Source organism: Accipiter gentilis, chromosome 17, assembly GCF_929443795.1.
Source record: "Accipiter gentilis chromosome 17, bAccGen1.1, whole genome shotgun sequence".
Lineage (NCBI taxonomy): Eukaryota > Metazoa > Chordata > Aves > Accipitriformes > Accipitridae > Astur > Astur gentilis.
The window spans coordinates 12,436,246-12,455,135 of NC_064896.1; positions in this window are offsets into that span (position 1 = coordinate 12,436,246).

Genomic DNA, 18,890 nt, shown 5'->3' on the forward strand with positions numbered 1-18,890 from the left:
CCTGCGTTGCTGGAGAGCATCTGTGGCGATGCAACCAGAGCAGCAGCAAATCCTAGAAGCTACCGAAGGCCTTGCTTGTGCCTATCTTCCTAGCATTAACTCTGGGTTTCTTAGAGGTCCTGGTGCTACCTGCAGCCTCTTGTGCAGTTGCCAGAATTTTTTTTGTCTTGTGGTTGAGAGACTCCTGTGGGTGCTTCAGTTCCAGGATGCCTGCGAAGCAGGTGCATCCTCTTTAGAAATGACTGGGGTTTAGGCTGGGTGGATGACTGAAATGGCAAGGAAGATGGAGGAATCTAGAAACTTTTTTTTCTGGCTTCCTTTCTGAATTAAAAACTGTGAGGATTTCCACCACCCCACTCCCACCCCCCATGTTGAAAGAAACGCTCAAAGCTCTGGAGTAAAGACTTAACACATACACAAATAGTGTATATCAAGACAGAATCTCATTTCAAATAGAAAATTCCAGTTTTCTTCAGAAAAAAACAAATGGCTTAATTTTTATCCCCTCATGCTTATCTTCTTCCAGAAAGAACCAAGTCACCAAAACCAGTAGGAGTGTGATGATTGTTTTCATCCTCTGTATAAAACCATTGCTCAGTGAAAATGTTTCCCTGAAACATTTCCTGTAGTACTCCCTCTGGGTGTCTCTCTGTGCATCATGCTTTCTTCATGCAGGATGCATGACTGGGGTCATGTTACACTCTGCTTCCAAGATCCTTCTTTTGGTATTGATTTTTCTTTAAGATCTAACAAAGGACTGCAGGAGGAGTTGGGAAAACTGATCAATGCCTTCTCAGTCCCAGTTCCTTCAATGGAGAGGAGAAAGCGTCTGTTTAATTTTCTGTTTACAGCTCCCATTTCTCATGTGTCTCCAGAGTGGAGATGGCTTGAGAGAGCTGCTCTGGTGTCCAGCCCTGGTTGGAGGTTCCCATATCCCACGTGCCTGGATTTACAGTTTATCTTGCTTATTCTTCCCGAGCGACATCTGAGTACTACTTTATGTAATGTTTCCTGTTCTGATTCAGGCTGTTTTGCAGAACTTTGCTGTCTCTGCTGACTCTCAATTCTGAAATAACTTCTTCTGTCAAATTGGAATGGCCTGTCTTGGTTCTTGAGAGCTTCCTGGGATGTTCCTACTTGTGGACTTCAGGTGCTGTGCTGGAGTATTTCTTCTGTTTTCCTTGCTTATGGCATCAGAATGGACTATATGCCTTGCACTCTTTAGTGCTGTCATTGGCTGTTGCCGGAGAAGAGCCATTGCCTTGAGTATTTTCTTGTGCCAATGCACTCGGCTGTTGCACACGTGATCTGAATATTTGAGGGCTACCTTTTCCTGCCTTCTCTTGTGTGCTCCATTGTTCAATACCCAACTTTACGGCTTGGAAACCTCACAAGAAGTGCCTTTGTCTTACTGACAGACTTGGCCCAGGTTGCAAATGTCAACCCAAGGTGTCAAAGTGAGTCACTGCGCACGCACATATCTAGAGAGGATTTTCCATGCAACATGATGAAGTCATTGACAGCCGTGTTGTGCAACTGTCGGTCGTGAATCATGGGGATTACTGGCTGAGGAAGGCTCAGGCTGTGGAACCAACTCATGTAATTATCTATAATGAGATGAATATAGAACAAATTAATTAATAACTGACATATTCTTTCCATTCACTTGGCCCCAGTTGTCTGATTGGGCAGCCTTATGTTTTGTGCATGCTGTTGGCAGGCTCTGTTAGTAATCCGCTGCTTCTGTGGGGAAAGTGAACAAGTCTCTGTCGCACAAGAGAGATGCCAATGAATCTGCCTAGTGGCAGGTAAATAGGGAGCAACAAGACTTCTTAGTATGAACTCTGCTCTCTGTCCCCCTCTCTTCCCCCTCGCTTCCTTTTTTTTAAATCAATTTCTTAATCCGTATTCTTCTCCGTGCGTTTCTGTCCTCTTTCTTCCACCCTCCCCTTACTCCCCTACTTTTCCTTCTCTGTTTCCTCTCCCCTTTGTTCTGCACAGAAAACAGTTGTGATAGATACTTTTTGTGTTTGCCAGCCAAAATTCTATGCTCTCTTCCTGTAAATATTTCAATTTCATCATGAGACAGCATTAGTTTGTTAGCATTTTTTTGACTAAATGGGCAGCACATTCTTATGTTTGTTTCTTTCAGGAGGTTTTTCTTGGTGTTTTTTAGTGTCTTAGTTTTTTATTAGTGTTTCCTCTTGCCAATGTTTTGCTGTGGAGTGCCGCCTGAACTTACTATGAATGTTTTGGTATGAGGCAAAGAGAATTCATATTTCTGGAAGATTCATTCCCTTGGTATGTGCTTTGGGCAAGACCCTGTCTCCGTGAATGTGCCAAAGGCAAAAATTCTCATGGATTCCTGTGAGGAGCAGGACTGGGTCTTGCTTTTGCACCTGTGGAAGATTGCTCTACCCCACACGTGTCCTCGAGGGAGAGGGCTGGCTTGGACAAGAGCGGGTGAGACGGGACTTGTGTGTGCTGTCTCCATGGGACAGCACTCTGCTGAGATGCACAACAGACTTGACTCGCTCACAGCGCTCAAAGCTCACGGTCAGTATTGCCAGCTTCAGCAGCCTTCAAAAATTATGAGTCAAATCTTGACAAACTGTGACGACACTGGGTGAAAAAATCCCAAGGCTGAAATACGTACCTGCTTCTTTACTGCTGCCGCCTGGTTTGTGAGCCCGTAACTACGTTCAGGTGTCATCTCCAAGTTTTTCTGCACAAGCACGAATGCTAGAAAATATTTTTATTAATAAAAATTCTACATTTCACCAGATGTGACCCGGAGTGTGGGAAATGGATTGACTTTTGCAACAGTTGGGGTAAAATTGAGAGTGCTTCCATATGCTGAGGTGAGCTGGCAGCCTGGAAGGGACACAAGTAGCGCAGGGAAGCGATGGGGAGATGCAAGGCCTTGTCTTCAGCTGGTTAACTCGGGTCTTGGGGCTGAGTACATGTTTCTGCTGCTCATAAATGAAAGAAATTACAACTTCAGAGAGAAGGAGGCTGCAGACTGTGGAGACCGGAGGCTGAGTGTATGCTTTGCTAAAGTCTCATTGCTCTGGGCAGGCTAACTACGACAGAGGTGGGTCCTGTAACAGGAGGTTGCAGTTGCGTGTTACAGACACCAATAGCTCCTCCGAGATCTGGCATTAGAGTGCTTTACAGAAAAACATATAGCATGTGGTATCCAGTGAGCTGAGCTGCTGGACCACATCTGGGCTGTGTTTGAGAGCTGGGCATATCCACAGATAGCAAGAACGTTTCTTGCATGGATAGTGTGTGTTAAGGGAGGCAGGAGCAATACAGATCATGTCCTAATAGCGTTTCCTGCAAATGCTTTTGAGCACTGCTCAAAAAAAAAGTTCAGTTTTTTGATTTGACAGTAAAATGCAAGCAAGGCAAAAATTGGAAATGATCTCAGAAAAGCAGCAGTAAACAGCTCTGAGAACTTCCAGTTTTAAAAGACGAAAATATTTTGTTAGCTTTAGTATTCTTTGCTTTCCCCCTCACCTCCTCATCAGCTTTTGTTTTGCTATGAAAAGGGAAGCAACAGAAGAAGAATGAAGAAAAACAGTTTCTTATTTTCTGTTTTTTACTGAAAAATTAGAAAAATTTGAGGGAGGGGAGAAGAAAATGCTCATAAATTAATTTTCTTTTGAAAAAACACTGTTCATTTAAAAAAAAAAAAAAAAAAAAAGGTTTGGCCAATTCTGTTCTTGTTTGAGCAATTCCGTGCATGGAGAAGGAAGATGGTTTCAGAATTCAAGTTCTGGATCCATGGTTCTTAAATACAAATGTAGGTAAACATATGTGAGCTAGAACAGTTCCTGCAGAATAATGAGGCTATTTATTTGAAATAGCCCTTTCCCCCACCTACTTAAGATGTGTTTAGTTTTCAGCGACTAACTGGAATGATGATTAAGACCTCTGTCTGGACAGCAGCCGCTTGCCTTCAAGGGTAGTCTAACTTCCATCTCCACCATAAATAGCTAGCTATATACAGTTTGCCACGTTTCTTCGAAGAAGTTTTTTGGACAGTCTTAACCTGATTTTCCAGGAATCTCCTCTCCCTTGTACTTGGAAAGTGTTATTAAGTAGTGCCTTTCTCTTTCCATCCCTGTAACACATCCCGAGAGTCCGGATGAAAGGCTAAGTCCAATGATTCAACACTGAACATAAGCACAGCTAAGTAACATCAAAGAAGAGAGGAGGGAGGAAAGGGTTTATGACCAGGAGACTGTTGAACAATGTGGCCTCCTTCATGTGCATTCAGTTGTGGTGTCTCTTCCTAGATCACTTTGGCTTGGAGCTAAAAGACAAATCCATGCTGTACATGAACCCTGGCTTTCAATGTAGTGCCGGTATGTTGGGCTGCCATTTAGGAGACCCAAGGTGGAAATGGAAACTGAAGTACACATGGCTCTTGGGCATATCTGTATGTGATCAAGCAGGTCAGAGAGGCTGCTTCTTTTGAAGCCCTTAAATAATTGTCCTCTCCTCAACAATTCTCAACTAATAATGCTTTTCTTTCTGTCCCAGTGGGGTGCACTGTGCCATTTCTCAACAATGCATGTATTTTCTTTCCATTGAAATGCTATGAGGTTACAGTTTTTCAAATTAAAAACTGAATGTTTTTGAAATCTTTTTTCCCACACGAACATTTCTGTTGACTTGCAAAATTCTTTTCTGTTAAAAGTATCAGTAGTAAATTTTTTAACCCATTCTAAGAAACTTCTTTCTGTTAAAAATGACTGACATCCTAAAATCTCTTAGGAACTGTTTGTCCCTATTTCCCTTGCTGAAAAATGATGAATTCTAGAATTGTTCTTCTTCTCTTTTCTTCCCTTAGCATTCTCTTCACGTGTCCATTTTTTTCCTCATCCCTGTACAGCGCTAAACTTTGGTAAGAATGATATTTCTGAACATGGAAAGTAAAGGAAATGGCACAGTAGTTTAGCTGGGATTAAAGAATTGATTTAAGCCAAGCCTGATCTATAAGGAGAAGTTTTCTGGAACCAAAAGCTGTCATGCTCCTGCAGCTGTTTTGAGCTTAATAGCTTTGTAAGTCCAATGTACAGTTCTACCAGAACTTCCGAATGGATCTCATTTGCTAATAAATTCCACATAATTCTTGCTGACTCTTAGGCTTTTTCTCCATTAGATTTTATTATAGGACTTTTTACATAATGGGAGAACACAAACAGGAGACTTGGAGCCACAATTTCAGAGCTCTTTGTTCTGGGGTTGGGAAATCAGTTTCCAGATGTGGACCATGTTGGCAGTTTTTTCCTTTTTTTTTTTTTTTTTTTTCCTTTTCTTTTGTGTGTGTGTATGTGTGTGCATGTCTTTCTCTTTTGGTCAGGAGTGAGAGAGGGAAATTAAGATGATGAATGAAATAATGAAAATAATAAAATAACAATGGTCAAAATCCCCTTTGTTCATGAGTCATGACTCAGCTGAGGGCAGCAGTAGGACTGCCGCTGCGAGTCTGCTCTGATGTCAACAGCATACATCACTATAGGGACACGTTTAGGTACCGTGGGTGGAAGAGGTGGAGTCTGAGGGATGCATGGAGAAATTTGCTAAGGACTTAGAAGGATTCTTAGGTCCGTGTTCTCTCCCACGCTCTGATTTCTTTGCGCCGCTCTGGAAAGACAACAGATCTCCCCAGCTGAGGGTTTTCCCAGCATGGGGTAGTCCACAGATGGCAAAGCTGGCTTCTAAATTAACTTCCCACAGCACAGGGTGTGGAGGGGGTGGGCTGTCACCAGCTGATGGGGAAGAGAGCTGCTCTGAGAATGACTCCCAAAAGCAGAGGGGAACCCTTCTCATGTTAGTGGCACTCTGGCTGTGGAGCAAATGTTCCAGGTGTTGGTGTGAGTCAGGCTGCCTCCTTTGTCCCTCCTCCTTCTGTCCTCTTCAAGAGAAAATTAAAAGCCTGCAGTACTACACAGAAGTGACATTGTGTGCCTGCCCACCACAATCCCCATAACCGGCCACCAAAAGGGACCCCCAATCTGGCTACTGAAGAAAGACCCAGGGCTGGAGATGTCTGCAGGACAGAGCCTTTTGCCGGGGTTGCATGAGTGAGGACAGTAGGATTAAGATATATTAGTGTTGTACGTGCTGTTGCATCTATCGAGGCAATCAAGTCTTAGTCAGTGCCATCGCTTCTATTGTTCTGCAGGCATCCGTTTCATTCCAGCATGGGGGAGGACACCAAAATGGTTTCTTGTCAGATAACTATTAGCAGGGCTTTAGCCAAAGATCTCTAGGAGTGAGTTCTGAGACGGTGAGCTGAGAGAGGTTTGAAGTATAATGGGGAGAAGAGGAGTTGTATTGCCTCTCTAATCTGTCTATGTGCAGACACTTCCATGGTGCATTATTGAGTCCCCTAGAACCGTTCAGTGTTGCCTGCATAGAAGACCTGGACTGATGGTGAAGGAAAGGGAGGGGAAGGGAAACTTAGCTCTGCTAGCTTTAAAGGTTGTTTTTCCTCTGAAATCACTGCTTTCAAGTTGTGGACACATCTGGAAGTAACAGCAAACACGTGTAGACTGTGGTTTTGGAGGAGATGAGATGAGATTCATATGCAAGGGGGGGATGCTGTCCCTGTCCTGACAGCATGACCTTGGAGGCAATTGGAGACAAACTGGAGGTGGAGGAAGAACTCCCCAGATCAAAGAGAGGTGTCCATCCATCTCTGCCATCCCCTCTGGAGGAGCTGGGAGGTTATTCTCGAATGTAATGGACGTGCACAGAAGTTGTAACACATGACTCTCTCTGGTGGTTATAATGAGATTTGCACCCCCTACTTAGGCAACATGAGACATAAGGCTCAAGTCGGGTGGGTGATGGATGCTCAAAATAATCCTGACTGTGTCTTTACAGCTGTGGTTGCAGCTAGGCTATCTATCACAGCCTGGGAATCATAAACTCTTTTACCTAAACTGGACATTTAAGAGTCTGGCCATAAAGAAAGTACAGCTCTGAGCCCCTTCACTGGCTGTAAAGATCATTGAGCTAGAGAGCTTGGGAGGTATCAGGTAGCTTTGATATATCATTAGATTTTTTTTACTTTAGTCCTTTGCGGTTTTGGGTTTCCAGGCGTGGAACCAGATTTTGGCCATGGACCAGATTGCTGATCTATCTACCTTTACATTAGTTTTATACTACTATCCATCTTTATGTTGTGTGAAATGCTTTCAATCTCAACAATGGGGTGAACTCCACATTGGAGTCCATAGAGTCCCTTGCCTGGTCCTGCTTTTGGGGATTTCAAACTCTGTTTTGCAGATAGTTTTATTATTATGCTGATTTTTAAATTTATTTTTCTTAGATTGGTTTATTTCAGGAGGCCTTTTTAAGATTGTCTGGCATTTTTTCGATAGAGGGGGAGCATGAGTAGGGTATCCTTGTTCTTACAACCAAAGGTTAATTCAACAACAAAGTTTTTCTGGTGTTTTCTCCTGATTACTGAATCAGAGGGGCTACTAGGATGGGGTAACCAGTGAAAGAGAAGTTAACATGTGACCTTTCTGTCACAATCTTTCCTCTGACAGGGGTACGTGCTGTCTTGTGATATCATGGGCAAGCATCATAGAATGGAGTAAAAATTTTCCATTAAATGTTTGTCAAAATAGCAAGAGCATGCTTTTGGGTTTGATATTTTATTATCTTGGGGAACAGGAAGAAACTGATTTTTGCTGTGTCAATGTCTGTGTTTTTTTGAGTGTTCTTTCCTTTACGTTGTTTTCTTTGAATTTGCAATGCTATGAGAGAAGTCGAAATAGTAAGAGAAGCAGAAGTGGCAGTTCACAAGATAGCCACTGACTTCCAGCTAAATCTCTGTGCCTGGTATTTCTTATTTCACAGGCACTTCCGAAGAGCTGGTGCCAGCAAACGGGAAACTGCGTACATGGAGTTTGGCAATATGTAGGCAAGCTGAATCTGCATTTTCATTTGTAAGGATGAGATGACTCCCGGAACTGGGTTACTGTGACTTTCAAAGGTTTTTGACAGAATTAGACCTTGAAAACCAGACAGAGGTGCCTGGTTTCCTTCACTGTCTATCTTGGTGGTGCAGTAGTCAGAGGAAACATGGGTGATGCTTGCAAACATGAGCAGGTAGGATCAGTGCTTGAATTGGAAGAAACCAGAAGGTAGCTAACCGAAGATATCCATGCTGCATGGGCTTCCTTGCAGCTGGAGCCAAAATGGAATCATCTGCATTTCATTTCTCTCATTTGTATCCAATCAGGACACATTTCCTCAGGATCTGAATGGAGAATAATTTCTCAGAGGAACTACTATTCCATAAGTCATATAAAAGGGGACACAGAGTCCACATCGATGAACAACCCAGCTTGGTCTTTAAGCGTTTTCATGAATCCTTTTAATCTCTGAGTTGAATAACTCCAATTGCGTGGCAAGATGGAATGCTAAAATGAATGAAGAGGAAAAAGGAGAAACAATAACCTAAACCAAGCACTTATATTGAAAACAGGACCCAGGGAAGAACAAGCAACTGCTGGCTCTGTAGGCCAGCTTGCTCTCTCCTGGAAATTTCTTTCATTGATGAGGCAATGTAGGAATAAAACAGAAGCATGTTTCAGATTGCAGACGGCATGTTGGCAGATGAATGGAGGTAAGTATCAGACATGACACGACTGACCTTAGCCTACAAATGTTACTCCAGGCTTGTATTCATAAGAGGACTTCTGGTAATTTGGTCAAGCAAGGAAAGTGAGTACAATCATCACCCCACCAGCAGTGCAGCTGTGCAGGGCTTGCACTGTGTAATTATCCTAGCATGCAAATCCCAGATGCTGTCAAAGCCCTGTGTTACCCAGCAGAAAAACTGGAGTGGTAGTACTGCTTAAAAAAAAACCAGAAAGAATAATAATAATAAAAAAAATTAAAAAAAAAAAAAGGGAGAGAGAAAAAACCCAAGAACAACCAACTAATTCTCTTTAAAAAAAGAATTACTTTTGATGTTTGCACAGCCAGCTGTGACATCCATCTGCTTTTCTCCTTCACAGAATGTCCCATGCTGCTGAAGGTATGGGTGAGAAATCCATGTGGTGGTTTAAAATTCAGCATGTGCCTTGAAATAAGAACTTATCCAGGCAATATCAATGCGGTTGTAGAAGCATCATTTCTTTAGCCTCAATAATGGGAAGACAAAACCCCCAGTCCATGTGTTTCAGTAAGCAATTGTTAGTTAACAACTACTCACAGTCTTATTTAATCCTCGAATGCTAATAAAGGAGTAGCAACATGATTGTTTAAAAAATACAGTCTTTCATTAAAAATATTTTCTGAGGTTTATTAGTTAAGAAACAAATGTATCTAATGGGTCATAAATAATATATCTGGACAGACAACATAAAAAATAAAAACGATGCATAGGCCAAATACCACCTCTGGTTATATTGTGTATGTAACCCAATGGAGAAGATAAGTGTAAATGAGAACAAGGCACAGTCCTATAATTGTAACTATATAGATTCAAAGAGAGCTTTGACCACAAAAAAGTGACTGAAATTGTCAAACTCCTGACTCCATGCCAGATACCTCGGGGCTGAATTTGACATCCACTGTGTTGTGTTGTTTAGAGAGAGGACTCAAAGGAAGAAACATACCTCTGTCCTGAAAACCCCTGCCTTGAACTGGGCCAGCTGCCCAAAGTGGTATGCTGTATCACAGCATCTCTGTCTATCCCACCACATTTGTCCTCCCATGGTTTTTATTTATCCTTTGCCCTTTTTCTTCCTCCCCTCAACACCTCAGTCTTGAACCTACTGAGATGGTGATGTTGCCGCCTTTGAAGTTGAAGTGAGTCCTCCCAGTTGTCGGTAGCGTTTTGTGCACAAGGCGCCCGTGGGTTTCATGCCAGTCCTGAGCTGCCAGCTCTTTCTCTACCTGTTAGAACGCTTCAAGTTTGGATCCCTGAAACCAGAACCTTTGCTTATTTGGCTCAGTACGATGGTAGGAAAAAATTTGTAGTGCTACTCCCTTGAAGGCTGATGCTGGCAATGAAAGGAAATTCCTGGATTTGAATGCTTGTCTGTTTACTTATTTATTTACTTTTGTGTTCAACAGTGGGAAAACATTTTCATTTTCCTCCTTGTCTTGTCAAACCACTTTATTCATCGCAGCAGGCACCAGAGTGCAAAACTGGACTGTAATAATTTCTCCTTGTCCCTGATCTCTCTTGGTCCTCAGTGAAATGCTGCAAGGCTGGGAGAAAACCTGCGAGGGATTTGCAAGGAAGAAATGGCCACCCTCGTTAGCCAAGGCCACCATGACCAGCTCGTTCCTCCCGTCACCTTGGGATGTTGGCTCCACGTCCCACCACGCTTGTCTGCTGCACATCGTTGACGGAGCTGCCGGCGCTTGCCTTGCCTCTCTGAATGGAGAGGGCATGCCCTGCCACCCCGCCTGCTCGCCTTGCCTTCTGCTTTATCCTGTCTGTGAACTCCTGACCTTGATTGCTCCTGCTCCTCACCCATGCTCCCCTCCCTCTTCCAAGCTCCAAGACGGTCTCGTGTTTCTTGGAATCCGGCAGCGCGAGGGCTTCTTGTTGATTGGTATAAACAATCTTAAAGGTCACATTTTCCCCCCCCTGCAGAGGGAGTTGGGGCGGGTGTGTGTCTAAAATAAAAGGCTTCTCTCAAATTAACAACCACAAGGATGTAAACATGGAAGCCAAAGGGAGTTGTTCACCAGCAGTGTGAGCTGTGCCAAAGAAGCCCCTCGGGGCTTTCTTAGGAAAGAAAATGTGGGCACAAGATGCGGCATGCTCTTGCAGCTGGCTTGGAGGGAGAGGTCAGGGTGCCAGGGGACAGTGGCAATCACCCCCTGTGTGAATGGTGACATCGGATTTGAGCAGCTGTGTTTGCGCCAGGGCTGGCGCTGGTCATCCTGCTAAGCTGGGGGGAATGCAGAAGTCCTGGTGGCTTTGGGCTGCAGGGGCAGGAGGCCTGGAGCTGTGGGACAGTGGGCAGCATTTCACTCGGCCAGGCGCTGGGTGCCATCCAGCTCCTAAAGCTGGTCGGCTGCCTTTGTGGACTTCAGTGGGAACTGGGTCAGAGCCCTGTCTGGGGAGAGGCTTGTGGAAAACAAGTAGAAAGCAAACGTAGGTGCTCAGTTGCCTGCTTGGAGCTCATGTCTGCTTTTTTGGCTGAATCGCAGCCAGGTCTCCACTCCAGAGGTTTACTCACTTGATTACACAAGTTCAAGTACAGCAGGGAGTCACAGTCTCGATCAGCTTGGTTGTGCCAGGAAACCCCTTTGTAGGTACAGCCTACACTGGGATGAGAATCCTTTAACCGGTTTAATTTATCTAATCCAGGGAAAGAGTTTAAATGCAAAAGGACAAGACCTCTTCTTATCTTCGTAGATTGTCTAGTGTCTGAAAGACTTTGTAGGTTTAATTCTTTCTAGCCTGGTCCAGCTTGAGTGTTGTTAACACTGCTGTGCACTGTGCTGCCTGTGAGTTGTTCTCTGGTGTGCTGCAGGAGAGTGGGAGCTACTTGGGATGTGACATGGTTGCCTCCTTGACAAGGCTTCAGAAGTGAGCAAGCTGAAAAGCTACGTTTCACATCTGGCCCATGTCTTCAGCAAACCCAGCAAAACTTCGTATCCCAGCAAACTTCTCTGAATTATAAGTTTAGATAAGTTCAAGGGAAGAATTTCATCAAAGAGAAATCTGTAGAGATTGCTAAGTGTGGAACGATTGCATTCTTACAAAGTTGCTGAGCAAAAATTGCTTGAAGCAAAGAGGACACCAGAGGAAAGTATCAAATATGTCTGCTGAACTTTATTCCTTCTTGGGTGTCTATTGTGGCCACTGCTAGAGACAAGATACCGAGTTAGATGAGCTTTCAGTCTGGCTTAGTAAGGCCACTATTTATTTTCTATGTCTGCCTCAGCGTTACGTGGCCTGACCCCCTCTCTGAAGGAGATAACCAGGCACAACCTCTTGCTGTGTGTATTAATGAGTACGTTCATAACCCTGCTGCTTCGGCTGATGGATGTAGGCAAATCAGGCCAGATGTAATTCCTTCTTCCAAGAGCTGAGAAAGTATTTTGCATGTTTTTCTAGCTCATTTCCTAAGGAAGTAAGCTTTATGCGAATATATTCTGTGTATGAACTTGTGCTCCTGCTTGTACCTCAGTCTCCTTCCTCAGGACTCTTTAGGGGCTTCAGCCTAATTTGGGAAGGGGGTAGAGATGTCAAAGATAATCCAGTTTCTACAAATATAATGAAATTTAGAGCTGGTGAGGAGACATGTCCCGCACTAATGGGTGTGAATCTCAGCACTTACTCAGACACAAAAAAAAATCACACAGGGAGAAGATCTTAGGAAGATATTCCTCAGCCATGGGAAAAGCTTCCTGGGCCCAGCAAGTATGCTGGATACCAAGTTTCATTAGTTCTACTACTTTTCTTCTTATTTGTGTTATTTCCCTGGACCCCTACTTATTATCCAGGTTCAAGCCCCGAATGGAAGCAGAGTCTCAGAAACAGCAGGAAAACAGTTTTGTTTTTTTTTTTATTTGCTTTACAATAGATCTTAGATGCCCAAACAGAGATCAGGATCCCTTTGTCTTGGGTGCTTTCCATCTCATACGCAATAATAGACAATCCCTGGTCTGAAGTTCTTAAAACATCAAATGCAGGCTGAGGAGTGAAACTGGGTCACCATCTCATATGCCAAATTTGCATCCAGGCTCAAGGGCTTTGAATTTGCTTTCTCCTGAGCAAGAGCCCTTGGGCCCATGCAGTTCCAGCTGCCCTTGTAAGAACTCCCCAAAGGCTTGTCCAGATTGTAACTGGGCGTATTATGATGCTGGTGATACTCTCCTGCAGTTAATGCTTGAACAATTAGGCGCTGAGTATTTGCCTACATGTGTAAACCAAAAATGATTGCCTATGTGTCCCTCCTCTGGCTTCACAGAACTTTTATTAGATGCCAAGTAGTCCATTTCTATCTTCTGTGGGGTGGGAAATGAAGGGAGGTGGCAGGTTTGAGAAGATATGTTTGTGTTTCAAATGGTATGGGCATTTTAACTATCGTCTGCTTTATTGGTCTGTTGCTAAAGGGCAACAAACTTAATTCCTGTTCCCAAATGTTGAGTGGCTGGGAGATGAGGTCACACTGTCTGAGGGTCAATTGCTGATACATCACCTTTGTTTAAATTCCTAAGCATATTATGTTTCCTAACAAAAAAGAGCCTGAAATAACTACTGGTGGCCCAGAGTGACTGTAAATGTTAAGTTTGTCTCAACACAAGTTTGAAAACTGGGAAAAAATTCCTCAAATTTAGTGTTTTGTTATAATTTCAGGCCTGATAAGGACTTCGGGGAGATTCATTGAATACTTAACGAATGATTAGACAGGGAGGGATCCAAAACAACTAAGAAATGAATGACATTTAATAGTATGGCCTTAAGTGCTACAGTGGACAATTCCAAACTATTCTTGCTGAAAACAGCAGTTTTAGTTAAATTGAACACTTTAAGGATACTTGTATTTTTCATAAGCAATAAACTGTTGTAGGAGCTGAAATACTAACCCCAGTCACATAGGCGCTTCTCAAAATTTGATTTAGTTTTAGCCAAGACTTCTGAAGGGCTTTTAATGCTTTCTGAGTCAAGCTCTTGTAAGATGCTCTAAAGTGAGGTCCATAAACCAACAATTTTTCATGGGAAAAAAAAAAAAAGAGGAACAAAACCAAAGACTGCTTTTGTGAAGCACCAGTATCTTTTAAGAGATATGCAGTGAGGAGGTCTGGTCTGGGATCTTTCTCCTGAAAGAAATGTTGACTCTGTAGAAGAAAGAAGGAAAAACTTCACACCCAGATGATATGAACCATTGTGGGGTTTTTGCCATTATTTGAATCTTTGGTTTCAAGCAGTCAGGAGAACTGATACTTTGTGACATCTCATCTCATCAAATGCTTTATTTTCTTCCTGTTGAAGATTTCCACAGGAAATCTCCAGCCAAACCATAATATTAGGCATGATTCTTCCCTCATTTCCACTGCACCAACATGGTTGGAGTGGCAGGGGTAGACCTATTTTTGCTAAAAACTCAGGCTGTCAAGAACTGGCCCTTCTGCTGGAGCAGAGCAGGAAGCAGTTTGGAGAAGTCTGCATGTGTATTTTCATAAGAGATGTCACACTCGGGGGGAAGTTTGGATCCACAGGATATGGAGGCAAGGCAGCCCACTTCCCCCATGGCAAAGCTTCTCTTTTTTCAGAAAGCATGCCTTCCCTGCCTCCTGGCAGGACTTGGGTCACGCTCCAAATTCCATCCTGTCCTGCTGCTTCCTGCCCTTTCACCCATCACCAGAGTGATAAAACACCCATCCAAAGGCATTGCGGAACTGATTGCCCTGCTATACTTTCTGAAATTAAAAGTAATGTTGCAAAAGCTGTTTTTGTAGGAATTTCAAAGGGACCGTATTGATGTGAGCTGCACAGCATCTCAAGAGTTTCAGTGTCTGAAATCTTTTGTACTCCGATGAAAATACCAGCCTCGATGCTTAGATTTTGTTTTTGGATAGACTGCTGTTCAGCAACATGAGAAATGGTCTGGACTGTCATGTTTGCACCGACAAAAATGTCCCTCAAGGAATGGATCCTTCAGATTTGGGATTTTGGATTGATAGGCTCAAGCTGAGAAGTTGGACTGCTGGCTTCACAGGAGCAGAGGAAACTGCCCCTAGGAACAGATCACCGCCCAGATATAAAAGAAAATCCACCCAGATGTGGATTTTCTGGTATTTTTGAAGCATCTGATCTTGGTCACTGTTGGAGGTGTAGGATATTGGATTAGAGAGAGTGTGGTTTTCTCCAGTTTGGTTGTTTTTCTGTTTCCCTAAATCCAGGGCTCCATAGACAGAGCTCTTTTGTGGCTCCAGTAGGCAAAGTTGGTTTGTGCAATATTTCTGTTATCTGTGGGAACTGCTTTGATAAGCCAAGTTGTCCTAGAAGTGTCACTGTAGCTGTGATTGTGTATGATTGTAAGCAAGGAGAGGTGTGTAGCAAGGTCAGCAGTATTAGTTGGTCCAATAAAAGATACTACCTTTGCCTTCAAATCTCACCTCACTTAATAAACTAAGGTACTCCTAGGGCAAGTTAAACAAAAAATAATGCTAAACCTGGAAAAAATAGCTTAGTGTACATGTTTCAGCTCACATAAGAAGAAATCTACCCTTCGAGCTGCTGAGTGCTAGGGAGGGAAGGAAACTGGCTGTTGTGATGGTGAGGTCTGGTAATCTTTAGAGTAAGGATGCTGATTTGAAGGGGAAGTTTTAGTCAGCAAAGTATGAATGGGGTAATGTGCAAAGGCACATTTACTGGTTGCTTTCCCCGTGTTGCCACCCTTCCCAGCCTAGCCCATGTTCTTCTCCTGGTGTGTTCTTAAGATTGTGTGCTTTGGAGGTTGGAGAGCTAAAGATTTAGAGAAGAAACAAATGGGGGATCTCAAGAGATGATAAAGGCTGTTGAAATGTCAAGCTGAGGTATAGAAATGTGCTCATGTTCTATTTCTGGTATCCTTGAGAGGAGGTTATGGAGAGCTTTTTTTCCATTTTGGCTTCTTCCATGCTCTCTAAACATGTGGCAGTGTCTCTGTTTCTTTGAGGTGATTGCTAGACACTGCACAAGTGTCTTGTGGTCATTGAAAGTCTCCTGGAATTTTATTTGGGTTTTTTTGAGATAGTTGGGCACATTGAACAGCTTTTTCATGAAGTTCCTTATATAGTCCTGGGCAACCTTCTCTAGGTGACTCTGCTTGAGCAGGGCGGATTGGACAAGATGACTTCAAGAGGTGCCTTTCCACCTCAACCATGGTGTGATTCAGCCTCTTAACTCGGAGTGTATTTCTAAGTCTGCAATGGGTTAATCTGGTTACTGGAAGCAGCATATCTCCAACAGTACTGCAGAATTACCTTGTATTAATCTTTTGATGTTCTACCTAGCTCATTTGTACACAAATTCCATGTTCTTTCACGCTACACTTCAGTCTAGACCAACCTGTATGTAGCTAAGCAGGCTTAGGAGGTCATGTCCTGCAAACATACCTGGCAGCCACCCCTTCCAGGTCATCTCTTTAGAGCAGCTCCCGCCTGTTTCTCAGTGCCTCCCAGCCCCTTGCCATCCTGTCTGTGGCCCTGGCTGGGCTCAGCATGCCAAAGGAGACAAAGCCTCCTCCCGCATAGCTTGGGCATAGCTCAGCCGCATTCTTCAATGACTGTTTTTCCCCAGTGACCTTACTCTACAGCTCTGGTGGTCAGTTGACTATTATGCTGCGAGCTTGCCCGCATTCCTCCACCCACTCAGGCAAGCACTGCCCGCTGGGAAGGGGCGGCGAGGCAGGGAGGAATCTGACTGTCTGGGGACTTATTCAAGGGAAACAGAAATTCCAAGCCTTTGGGACTGTTTTGCCCATCACTTCTCCAGCGACAGGGAGGTTGGAGCAGCTGCGCGAAGAGGGTCTGACCTCTGTGGTTGCCACACACCCTGCAGTGACAAGCATTCCCATGGCAAGCCAGCAGGCTCCCCTTGTTGCCACACTACTTGGCCCTTTCCTCACGTTGAGAGGAAACCCCAAGGAAAACAGCTTGGAGAAACCTTCTCAGAGCGGTTGCCACTTGTCATGTTTGTGGGAGCCTTGCAGCAACAGGTTTAGTTCCTCAGCTCCCCCCTTTGAAGGCTGTGAAGGCTGCTAAGCTAAGGATCTTTAAACACTGTAAATCATACAGTTTTTTGGTTTTGAGAGCCTTGTAATTTTGACCACTTAATGTGCAACTTCTAATTTTCTTATATATATATATGTGTGTGTGAAAGGGACTAGACATGAGCTAGATAGGGAGTTGTAATGCAGATGATTTTTCAGCTCCGGAGCCAAGTCAGACAGATTATGGTGGAGAAAGGTTTGTACAGTAAGAGGAGAATGTTAGAATCCTGCTGTTTTATTATTGCCGTAGTTAGATTAGAAATGTTAAGGATTTGTGAAGAAATTACTGAGTCAGGAAAATTTATGATTCTCATAGCTCACTCAGCCACTCTGCACATCCTGTACATTTTCTGACATACTTCCAACAGCATAAATATTAATAGAGTAATACTGACATTTAGGGCCTGATCCAAGTCTCATTAAATTCAGTGGAAACACTCCCATTGTCTTCAGTGGAAGATGGATCGTGGTCTTGAAAAGGAACAAAGGAGGAGAAAATACCAAGTGGGGCTTCGTGGGGCTAAATAATGTTGTTATCAAATCAGAACTCCTCTGCTTCCTGACTCTGAGCATTTCGCTCTGTGACCTTTAACGTTAAATTATTGCCAAAACAGGAAGAAGAAATTAAGGCTTCATAAGGGTTGAGATGGTCATAGATTTTACCAGCCTCACTGATGGAATGTGACAATTTCTTCAATGGAAATGAGTTGGGCGTGAATTGTTCATCAGTCGTTTTGATTTATTCAACCTTTCAGCCCCATAGTTTGCAGTGGCAGGGATTACTAGAAACTCTGCAAAAGAAATTCTTTCTCCTACTTAGTTTATAACCTCTGCAGGTGCATGAAGAGCTACAGAGAGAGGATTAACTATTGTAAAATGGCTCCATTTACTTCACTGAAGAGATAGCCTAGAATTGGCTCTGTGGATACCATGTGAACATCTATTGCAAAAGCTTTTTTGGCACTGAAATCTCTCTCTCCTTTTCTAGATCAAAATCTTCTCCCCAAACCTTTCTGCACAGCAATTAGTTACAGCTGTGTTTTGCAAAGCCATCTAGAGAATTTGGATGTCCAGTTCCCATAAAGTTTAATGTGAATTAGGTTTCCAAGCAGCTTTGAAAGTTCAGCGGATTTAGGGCTGGAACCTCTTGGTTTTGATACAGTTCTGTACATGGAACCCCTGCATCTCTGGATGACAAAAAAAGGGAAACTTGAGTTTTCATGATCACCTTGCAGAGCACAGGCCTTGATGAAACGGCTAAATCAGAACTTGCAGCACCTGCAAAAGTCATGCTTCATGTCAAGCAAAAGTAATTTTTCCAGTGTTCTCCATGATTGTTAGGACCAGATTTCCAAGAGAGTCCCTCACTGCACCCAAATACAGGCCAGGTTTCCAAAGGGTCCTTTTGTAAAACCACAGATCCTGCATCTTGGTGCACTGAGTTCTCCTGAAAATCTGACCAAGGGTGGAGTGACCACAGAAGACCCTGTACTTGGGAGTACCTGGCAAGTTGCAGGCCTGAACAAGCTGTAGGGTACATTTCCCTGGAGACATTATCAGTGAACATGTGTACTTTACCAACCACAGCCACCCATAGAACTTCCAGGAGGTTCATGTCTGATCTATGAAGTACGAGTACATGCAGACAGCCTGTCATCTCTACTGTTTGAAGACAAATACACAGGGAGTAACAACTGGAAGAGCCAAGTGAAACAGCTCAAGAACTGCAACAGCAAAAGTTGGAGTTACACTTTGTCTCCACCACATGATGGTCTCCTATCTACCAGCAGCTACACAGGTGATACCTTCACTACCTTCAAAATACATCTTAGGAGGATGGAGAGGTGGAGAGGAGGGAAAGGAGAGAGAAAGCACTTCTAGTGCAACTAGCTGATGCAGAAGCCTCATGGAAAGAGATGGTTAGTTAAGCTGCAGACTTCTCAGAAAAGGAACATTTTAGAAACATTTCTTGTAGCTACACCAGGGGTCTACAAATCTTAGCCAACAATCTGGAGCAACATTGGTAAACAAATATATACTGGGAAAAAAAACAACAACCAACTTTCAGAAATAGGTCCAAGGCAAGTTATATGACTAGCTTTCCAGTGCTAGTAGTCAGTAGCC